This window comes from Cibotium barometz, chromosome 5 (genome assembly GCF_041138505.1).
Source record: "Cibotium barometz isolate CiBa-2024 chromosome 5, ASM4113850v1, whole genome shotgun sequence".
Lineage (NCBI taxonomy): Eukaryota > Viridiplantae > Streptophyta > Polypodiopsida > Cyatheales > Cibotiaceae > Cibotium > Cibotium barometz.
Genome location: NC_141050.1, coordinates 4,961,840 through 4,973,121, shown reverse-complemented (window position 1 = coordinate 4,973,121; position 11,282 = coordinate 4,961,840).

Here is an 11,282-nt window from a genome sequence, read left to right as displayed (position 1 = left end):
CCTAATTAGACTTGGATTAGCCTAGATTAGGATGATTAGCCTAGGTTTAGAGAAAGAAGAGAGCAATTGGCTTGTGTTATGTTGGTTATCAAAAGGTACCTCAAATATGGCCTATTTGACATATATACATGACCACCCTTTTCACACTATCATAAGTGTTGTCCAAGGGAATGGTCCATTGTCCTTGGGCCCATTATTCATATAAGACAATTTCACTTTGTTACAAACCATCCCCACCCAAAAGGTTTCATCCTTGAAAACCACTGATATGTACAACCACAATCCACATGGATGGAGTATATGTTAATGGACTCATGTATGCTCACATAATATATGGGAAGCCAAAATTGCATGTATATAGATATAAAATAGTCAATAAACCCTCAAAACAAGCCATGAAATCTACTCCATAATGGCTTGAAAACCTTGAGTAGCTTCCAAACATTATGCATCCAATTTCCAAGGGTGTAAGGATGTTCACGGTGAATTTCCAGCAAGTTAATTAACTATTCTTGACCCTCATTGGAGTTCCAAAATGCATCCAATAACCCTTAAAATACAATGTACAGGAGGATTTCCAAGAAGCTTCTTTCTTAGGTAGCCCTCACCATTTGACCAAGTACTCCACTAATGTACAGCTGCGAAAAACTCTTTCTCTTGTACCCAAAATTGCTTCTGACACATACTCACTCATCCCCTCCTTATTCACTAGAGGTGATTCAACTTCCAAGGTAATATTTGAGTATGACACATTGAACACATCATGAATCTTTGAGGTTAATGGAAGTGCCAATTGATAAGCAATTTCACCAACACGCCTCACCACCTTGTATGGCCCATAGTAGCGATGAGCTAACTTGGTATTTGTGTTGTCCTTGAGAGAACCATATCTTGTTTTGGGAATCCTCAAGAATACCTAATCACCCTTGATGAAATCCAATGGCCTCCAATGAGCATTTGTAAGATTCCTCCCCCACCCCCTTTTTGATGTCTAGTATCTTCCCCTGTAATCAACCCTCTTCAGAAATATAAAGATCTTGTTTCTATCTGTTTTAGCCTAGAGAGAGAAAAATATTCTAGAGAGAGAATATTCAGATTTTGAATATTTTTGGATAGAAAAATATCTCTTATAATTCAGATGAGTTTCCCTGAAATAGAAATTCAAAAAGAATTTTCCAATGTGCAATTGGAATTAATTGGAAATAGGTATAAAGAACCTTAGTCTAAGGGTCTAGATTTTCAGAAATCTTTAGACTATGGTCCAATTAAGGTTCCTATGGGCCAATAGCATCAATCCATGTGTAGGGAAGAGATAAATCCAAATTTGTAAAAAAAGAAGATACCAAAAAATGAGTAAATGCTCACATGAGGTGAAGAGTTGAAAATGTACAAGGTTTATTAGTAAAAAACTATGTGCAATATTAAAAATATGAGATATTTTGGGTATAATGATTTTATTATGACACATATGTAAGGAAGGGGAGTCCCTTAAATGCTCACATAAGATGAAGAGTTGAAAATGTACAAGGTTTATTAGTAAAAAACTATGAGCAATATTAAAATGATTCCATTATGACACATATGTAAGGAAGGGGAGTTCTTTAAAGGAGGTGCATATTTCACATAAGATGAAGAGTTGAAAATGTACAAGGTTTATTAGTAAAAAAACTATGAGCAATATTAAAATGATTCCATTATGACACATATGTAAGGAAGGGGAGTTCTTTAAAGGAGGTGCATATTTCACATGCTTGAATGAGTTTTAAACTCATAAAAATTGAGATATTTCATCTCTCCTCTCTCCTCATTCAAGTCTAGTTCCAAAAAGTTAGCTTAACTGACCTAAAAATGGTCAAATATTGACCAAACTGATTTAGAAAATTCTAGAATCAGTTTGTTTGGTTAGGAGCTCAATTTTTCCTATAAATAGAAGCCTCCCCCTTGTTGAAAAATAGTTAGTGTTTATGCATCGTTACTCTACTCCACCTAAGCCAAGAACTGTGAATTCATTTAATAATTCACTAGTTTTTGGAGCTTCCCTCTTTCTTCAATTCCCATTAGTGGCTCCATCAACATACTTAACCAATTGATTGGTTGGGGGCCTCTACCGTGAACAAAGAATCAAGCAAATTGAAAGGTAATTAGTGAATATTGATCCTTTCTATAATTTCTCAATGTTTCTCTCTTCTCAACCCCTCTCAAGCTTGAGAAGCTTAATTGGTATGGTTTTTTTAAATGATATTAAAGTTAATTGGTGAATAGTAGTGAAGAGTTACATAATTTAATAAATGCTATTGAAGTTAATTTTCATTTATGTTTAAATTTTAATGGTTTTTATGTAATTTCTCTCTCTCACTCAAGAAATGGTCATACTCATGACCCATTCTCAATCCAAATCAAGCTTTTCATAAAGCTTTTCCTTAACCCAAGATTAAGCTATGCTTGAGGCCAAATTAATGGCTTTTTTCTATACTTTTAGTTTATGCATATTGATGATTCAATCCATTATAGTTTAATGATCCAATTAGAGATCATTTTAATTATTTTCCTTAATGATAAGCTTTATCCCTTAGAAAATTTGAGATTTATCAGTCATAGCAGCGGAGCTATGGCAAAATTTTTATAAAAATTATGCATAAAATAATTTCATTCAAAGCATAAAAAGAGGACTTCCTACCATATTCTAGGAATTATCATCCTAGATTAATTGAAAGAATTTCATTATAATCATGGAGAAATTGAATTTTAATCATGCATAAAGGATAAGTTTTTATATCAAAAGTGTTATTTTTACCATTTTTATTTCATGCATAGAAGTATGCATAATGTTTAAATTTTTATATCAAAAGTGTTACTTTTATTATTTTTATTTTCATGCATAGAAGTATACATAATGGATAAATTTTTATATCAAAAGTGTTACTTTTATCAAATTTGAATTTCATGCATAGAGGTATGCATAAAAAGTTGATTATTTTATTGTAAGGGTGTTACTTTTATCATATTGGATTTCATGCATAGAGGTATGCATAAAAGACATTCTTTTTATACTAAAAGTGTGATTTTCCTCATAAATGGATTTTATGCATAACTTAGATGCATAAGAGAAATTCTTTTATTCTAAAAGTGTAATTCCTACTAAATTGAATTTATGCATAAGAAGATGCATAAAAAAAAAATTGAATTTTAATTCAAAAAGTGTCATTCTCATCTAAATTGAATTTATGCATAGGAAGATGCATAAAAGATTGAATTTTAATTCAAAAGTGTCATTCTCATTTAAAATGAATTTATGCATAGGAAGATGCATAAAAGATTGATTTTACTTCGGAAGTATTAATCTCCTTAAATAGAATTTATGGATAAGTAAATGTGTAAAGAAATCTTATATCAAATATAAGAATTCTCTTGTATTCTATAAATAGATATGAGATGTGATAGGATGTGATAAGAGGTGTCTAAGAGGTGATAAGATGAATTAAGATGTGATAGGATGTGATAAGAGGTGTATAAGAGGTGATAAGAGGTGATAAGATGAATTAAGATGTGATAAGATGTGTATGGGATGAGGTAAGAAGTGTATGTGATAGGATAAGATGTATATGGGATGTGGATGTATAAATGAGGATGTGAAAATGGAGATAAGCTTGTAGATGTGGATGTATGGATGTGAATGAGGATGTAGATTGGGATGCATGGATGTAAATGTGGATGTGGATGTATGGATGTATGCATGTAGATGTGGATGCATGAATGTGGATGTATGGATGTGAATGAGCATATAGATGTGGATGTATGGATGTGAATGTGCATGAAGATATGGATGTATATATGTGAATGGGAATGTGGATGTGGATATATGTATGCATGTGGATGTGGATATGGATGCGTATGTATGAATGTGGATATGGGATGTGGATGTATAAATGAGGATGTGAAAATGGAGATAAGCATGTAGATGTGGATGCATGAATGTGGTTGTATGGATGTGAATGAGGATGTAGATGTGGATGCATGGATGTAAATGTGGATGTGTATGTATGGATGTATGCATGTAGATGTGGATGCATGAATGTGGATGTATGGATGTGAATGAGCATATAGATGTGGATGTATGGATGTGAATGTGCATGTAGATATGGATGTATATATGTGAATGGGAATGTGGATGTGGATGTATGTATGCATGTGGATGTGGATATGGATGTGTATGTATAAATGTGGATATGGGATGTGGATGTATAAATGAGGATGTGAAAATGGAGATAAGCATGTAGATGTGGATGTATGGATGTGAATGTGGATGTGGATGTGGATGTATGAATGTGGATGTATGGATGTGAATGAGGATGTGGATGTGGATGCATGGATGTAAATGTGGATGTGTATGTATGGATGTAGGCATGTAGATGTGGATGCATGAATGTGGATGTATGGATGTGAATGAGGATATAGATGTGGATGTATGGATGTGAATGTGCATGTAGATATGGATGTATAGATGTGAATGAGAATGTGGATGTGGATGTGGATGTATGTATGTATGTATGTGGATGTGGATGTATGAATGAGGACGTGATAATGAATGTATGCATGTGGATGTGGATATGGATGTGTATGTATGAATGCGGATATGGATGTGGATATGGATGTGTATGTATGAATGTGGATATGGGATGTGGATGTATAAATGAGGATGTGAAAATGGAGATAAGCATGTAGATGTGGATGTATGGATGTGGATGTGGATGTGGATGTGGATGTATGGATGTGGATATGGATGTGAATATATGATATGTGATGTGAAGGAATCTGAAGTGAAGAGATGGAAAATGATATGATTGGATGAGTACACATATAAATGAAATGTGGAATAAGTAATGTGGATTGTATGAGGGATAATGTGGAAAAATGAGAGTTAATATAGAAATTGTATTTGTAAACTGTTTGTAAATGCTGTTTGTAAATGGCTGTTTTATGTCAAGAATGCTGGGAAAGCATTTTGACCGTCTTGTGATTAAGGTCGTGGAGACCTAACTGATAAAGTTGCAACTGCTGACGGAGAGTCAATGGAGGACGTCTCGCGTAGCAAGGTCGGCCGAGGTCTTGACCAGTCTCGGTTCGATTAAAATGGTGAGCTTCCGGTACGGTGGATGAGGGACCAAGGAAGCGGCCTATGAGTGAAGCGCTAGGTCACCTGCGAAGGATCCTAGAGGGTGCTGACCATACGGTGCTCGGGCTCTGGGTCGCCCAGGATACCCACGCGTGCGTCGAGGAAGATATTGGAACAAGGAGTAAGAGTTGTTTTCTGGAACCGGGCATGGATCTGGTTGACTGACCTTGCTGGTCCTCAACGGATGAGTCCATGGCTCTTTTATATGGATCTGTTGGTTGATCTTGCTGATCTTCAACGAGAGTCCATCTTGATAAGTGATTATATTGTTGAGTATTATGGGCTAGGAACTATTGAAACGGCCCCTGTGTGGACAGGTGGTGAGCGTTCTAGTTGCCAATGATGCCATAGATACTCTGATGAAGGAATGATGGGAAATTATGAATCAACTGGATAATTTGGGAGATTGTGATCAGTGGTACTATGGTTTCATTAAAGGATTGTTTTAAAGTTAGCTGATGCTAAGAAAAAGGCAATTTTCATATTGGGTGTGTAAGTGGTGTAGCCAGTTTTATGTTTGCATGAAATTCCGGCTAGGGGGCCTTGGAACTCTTTTCCTTGGTACCCGGGACAAAACCTAACCAAATTCCAAATTGGATCCCATCACTACAGTGGTTGGGCGGTTGGCTAACCCATGGGATCGGATGGGGTTAGGCTGGACTGATGGATCCGTAAATCGAGACTCAATTTCTGTTATTACGATAGATAAAGTAAATCCCGGATAGTAATTGTTCTATGGATAGGAATCAACGGCTGTGCCTCCTTGGTGGGGAAAAAAGCGTTGATCCCAATGATCCAAGTACAAGTTTCTTCCTTGATCTGACCAAGTATCTTTATAGATTCAGTCGGATCTGTTTGATCAGTAAGGGTTTTGACTACGTTAGAGTAAAGAGTTATCCTGGTGGAATCGCCCATGCTTTCCGGATAAGGGAAGTTTTTTTCGGGTTCGATTTTTGAAAAACCGACGGATTAGTCTCTTGTCCGGATATCCGTGGACGAGGCCCCGAGTGTGGGTCCCTGCCCCGCGTATGAAGTGCTACTTCCGCTGCTAGTACCCCGAATCTGTTGCACGGTGGGAACAGGGATCTCACAGTTGGTATCAGAGCCAATTGGTTAATAAAGATCAACTGAGAAGACAAATATGTCAAAAATTTATCAAGAAACACAAAAAGGTTGTAATTGTGTGATATAAGTCATGCAATTTGATATTCAAACTAAAATTCGTAAATTGGTAATTGGGTCTTCAGATGGAAGTACGAAATTATATAGAATCCCTGACTTGCTTGAGACCTAGACATGATGGTATTTACCTTATAATTCCAAGGGCCGTGACTACCCGTATATACCGAGAGTATACTGCAGCTCTTTACTGACAGTATATACGAGTAAATCTAAGACTTGAAATTATAAGCATTAATGCTATCCAGTTGATGAATTCGAATGTGGTTGATATGATTTTAAATTCTGTTTGGGAACTGATGAATTGATTGGGATTCTGATTGAAAAATGATGATTTTTGAAATTTAGTTGAAATATAATAACCTGAGCAAAACCACAATGAGGATGAATGGGACGAGTCCCAGTAATGATATTCATAACTGGAATGATGATAATGAATTCAGCAAATCACTATGAGATTAGTGGGTTGTGCTGTCAAATTGTTACTGTTAACACTTGATTAGTAGATCAAGTTAAGGGATGACAAATTGAGAACTTGCTTGACTGAAATTCCCGTGGAGGAATGTTCAGAAGAAAATTTTTCGGTCTAATGGACCATTATCATGTTAAAGATATGAATGATATGATCTGAATATTAATGATGAGTTCTATATAAGGGATATTTATCCCAGTGTTCTGTTGGGTTGACCAGAATATAAGGAACCCCAAAATAAAATTGGATGTTAAGAAAAAGAGTTGTCCTCTACCTTGCGAGATGAGGACATCTCGCACTTTTTAAGTGGGGTAGAATGTAAGATTCCTCCCCAGCCTTTGAGGTATATAGGAGTAAGAATCTCCCTTTTGATCTTATAATTATTCCCTCTCTAAAATAAAAGAAAGATTCTGTAAAAAGAAAAAAAAAAGAAAAAAAAAGATCCTTTTCCTAGAATACTTCTCAGGAGTTCTACCTGTTTTAAGGATTCAGAACAATGAGTTCAGAAGTGAGAATCGATGTTTTGGATATCAAGGTTTTGGTCTTCATTCGAGTACGGCCCAAAAGAAGTTCTTTATCTCTTGGGGAGTATATGAAGTTATCCCCCAGATATTGTGAGCCTTATATCTGAATTCAATGAAAGTAGGTGACTTAGCCTACAAGCTTCTTTTATCTCTTCATCTCAAAATTCTTAATGCCTTCTATAGAAAAATGTGTCAAACCCAAATCATGGAAAGACGGTAAAACTTCAGTGGCAAGTTACCGTTGGCTTCTAAGTTACTCTAGCTCCTTCCTTTATATAAGTCGTAACTTTTACTTGTCACTCACAGTAATCTTACTTCCATCGATCTCCTTTCTTTCTTAATCTCCTTCATGGCTTGGCAACAAGAACTAGTTTTATCCCTAATGATTTCTCACCTTCAAGACGCAAGGGAGTCTGTGAAGAAAGATTTTATAGAGCAGTATGAGCGCTCACTTTTCCCTCACTTGGGAACTTCTGTAGCACAGACAAAATGGCGGACCTATCAAGACATAACTAGGGTAACACCCTGGGGTCAGCAGCACTTTCGTAACAATGTCCGCTTGGCCATGGTTATTGAAGCTTTGGGTTTGGGTCCCCGATACTACTGCGTCATGAGATCAAGGCATCCTGGGTTTTCTGAGCGGGTCTTCTTACTGGCGTGTTTTCTTCCTCATGAGAAGATATGCCTTTACCCCGTTTTTGGCTTGCCTCTCAGAGGTTCTTTTGTTAGAACACCTCATACCACTGAGATAGGCGCAGCAATAACCCACAGAATTATTCCCATAGATGAGTTACCTTATACTTGTGCAGCTTGTGAGGACTGCTTTTGTGATCATATGATGGACGGGCTTATGGAAGTGTAAAGAGTTCTTCTATCTTTACTGTATAAGTTCCGAGAATGAATAAAGTTTAATCTTGTTCTTATTTTGAATCTTGCTCTCTTTAAGACGTTTCTTGGTGGTTAATCTTGATTAAAATTTTTCTCTAAGTCTCATATTCGTGCATCTTGCGAAATTATCCCAGTTTGCGAGATGAGGACATCTCGCATTTTTTAAGTGGGGTAGAATGTAAGATTCCTCCCCCACCCCCTTTTTGATGTCTAGTATCTTCCCCTGTAATCAACCCTCTTCAGAAATATAAAGATCTTGTTTCTATCTGTTTTAGCCTAGAGAGAGAAAAATATTCTAGAGAGAGAATATTCAGATTTTGAATATTTTTGGATAGAAAAATATCTCTTATAATTCAGATGAGTTTCCCTGAAATAGAAATTCAAAAAGAATTTTCCAATGTGCAATTGGAATTAATTGGAAATAGGTATAAAGAACCTTAGTCTAAGGGTCTAGATTTTCAGAAATCTTTAGACTATGGTCCAATTAAGGTTCCTATGGGCCAATAGCATCAATCCATGTGTAGGGAAGAGATAAATCCAAATTTGTAAAAAAAGAAGATACCAAAAAATGAGTAAATGCTCACATGAGGTGAAGAGTTGAAAATGTACAAGGTTTATTAGTAAAAAACTATGTGCAATATTAAAAATATGAGATATTTTGGGTATAATGATTTTATTATGACACATATGTAAGGAAGGGGAGTCCCTTAAATGCTCACATAAGATGAAGAGTTGAAAATGTACAAGGTTTATTAGTAAAAAACTATGAGCAATATTAAAATGATTCCATTATGACACATATGTAAGGAAGGGGAGTTCTTTAAAGGAGGTGCATATTTCACATAAGATGAAGAGTTGAAAATGTACAAGGTTTATTAGTAAAAAAACTATGAGCAATATTAAAATGATTCCATTATGACACATATGTAAGGAAGGGGAGTTCTTTAAAGGAGGTGCATATTTCACATGCTTGAATGAGTTTTAAACTCATAAAAATTGAGATATTTCATCTCTCCTCTCTCCTCATTCAAGTCTAGTTCCAAAAAGTTAGCTTAACTGACCTAAAAATGGTCAAATATTGACCAAACTGATTTAGAAAATTCTAGAATCAGTTTGTTTGGTTAGGAGCTCAATTTTTCCTATAAATAGAAGCCTCCCCCTTGTTGAAAAATAGTTAGTGTTTATGCATCGTTACTCTACTCCACCTAAGCCAAGAACTGTGAATTCATTTAATAATTCACTAGTTTTTGGAGCTTCCCTCTTTCTTCAATTCCCATTAGTGGCTCCATCAACATACTTAACCAATTGATTGGTTGGGGGCCTCTACCGTGAACAAAGAATCAAGCAAATTGAAAGGTAATTAGTGAATATTGATCCTTTCTATAATTTCTCAATGTTTCTCTCTTCTCAACCCCTCTCAAGCTTGAGAAGCTTAATTGGTATGGTTTTTTTAAATGATATTAAAGTTAATTGGTGAATAGTAGTGAAGAGTTACATAATTTAATAAATGCTATTGAAGTTAATTTTCATTTATGTTTAAATTTTAATGGTTTTTATGTAATTTCTCTCTCTCACTCAAGAAATGGTCATACTCATGACCCATTCTCAATCCAAATCAAGCTTTTCATAAAGCTTTTCCTTAACCCAAGATTAAGCTATGCTTGAGGCCAAATTAATGGCTTTTTTCTATACTTTTAGTTTATGCATATTGATGATTCAATCCATTATAGTTTAATGATCCAATTAGAGATCATTTTAATTATTTTCCTTAATGATAAGCTTTATCCCTTAGAAAATTTGAGATTTATCAGTCATAGCAGCGGAGCTATGGCAAAATTTTTATAAAAATTATGCATAAAATAATTTCATTCAAAGCATAAAAAGAGGACTTCCTACCATATTCTAGGAATTATCATCCTAGATTAATTGAAAGAATTTCATTATAATCATGGAGAAATTGAATTTTAATCATGCATAAAGGATAAGTTTTTATATCAAAAGTGTTATTTTTACCATTTTTATTTCATGCATAGAAGTATGCATAATGTTTAAATTTTTATATCAAAAGTGTTACTTTTATTATTTTTATTTTCATGCATAGAAGTATACATAATGGATAAATTTTTATATCAAAAGTGTTACTTTTATCAAATTTGAATTTCATGCATAGAGGTATGCATAAAAAGTTGATTATTTTATTGTAAGGGTGTTACTTTTATCATATTGGATTTCATGCATAGAGGTATGCATAAAAGACATTCTTTTTATACTAAAAGTGTGATTTTCCTCATAAATGGATTTTATGCATAACTTAGATGCATAAGAGAAATTCTTTTATTCTAAAAGTGTAATTCCTACTAAATTGAATTTATGCATAAGAAGATGCATAAAAAAAAAATTAAATTTTAATTCAAAAAGTGTCATTCTCATCTAAATTGAATTTATGCATAGGAAGATGCATAAAAGATTGAATTTTAATTCAAAAGTGTCATTCTCATTTAAAATGAATTTATGCATAGGAAGATGCATAAAAGATTGATTTTACTTCGGAAGTATTAATCTCCTTAAATAGAATTTATGGATAAGTAAATGTGTAAAGAAATCTTATATCAAATATAAGAATTCTCTTGTATTCTATAAATAGATATGAGATGTGATAGGATGTGATAAGAGGTGTCTAAGAGGTGATAAGATGAATTAAGATGTGATAGGATGTGATAAGAGGTGTATAAGAGGTGATAAGAGGTGATAAGATGAATTAAGATGTGATAAGATGTGTATGGGATGAGGTAAGAAGTGTATGTGATAGGATAAGATGTATATGGGATGTGGATGTATAAATGAGGATGTGAAAATGGAGATAAGCTTGTAGATGTGGATGTATGGATGTGAATGAGGATGTAGATTGGGATGCATGGATGTAAATGTGGATGTGGATGTATGGATGTATGCATGTAGATGTGGATGCATGAATGTGGATGTATGGATGTGAATGAGCATATAGATGTGGATGTATGGATGTGAATGTGCATGAAGATATGGATGT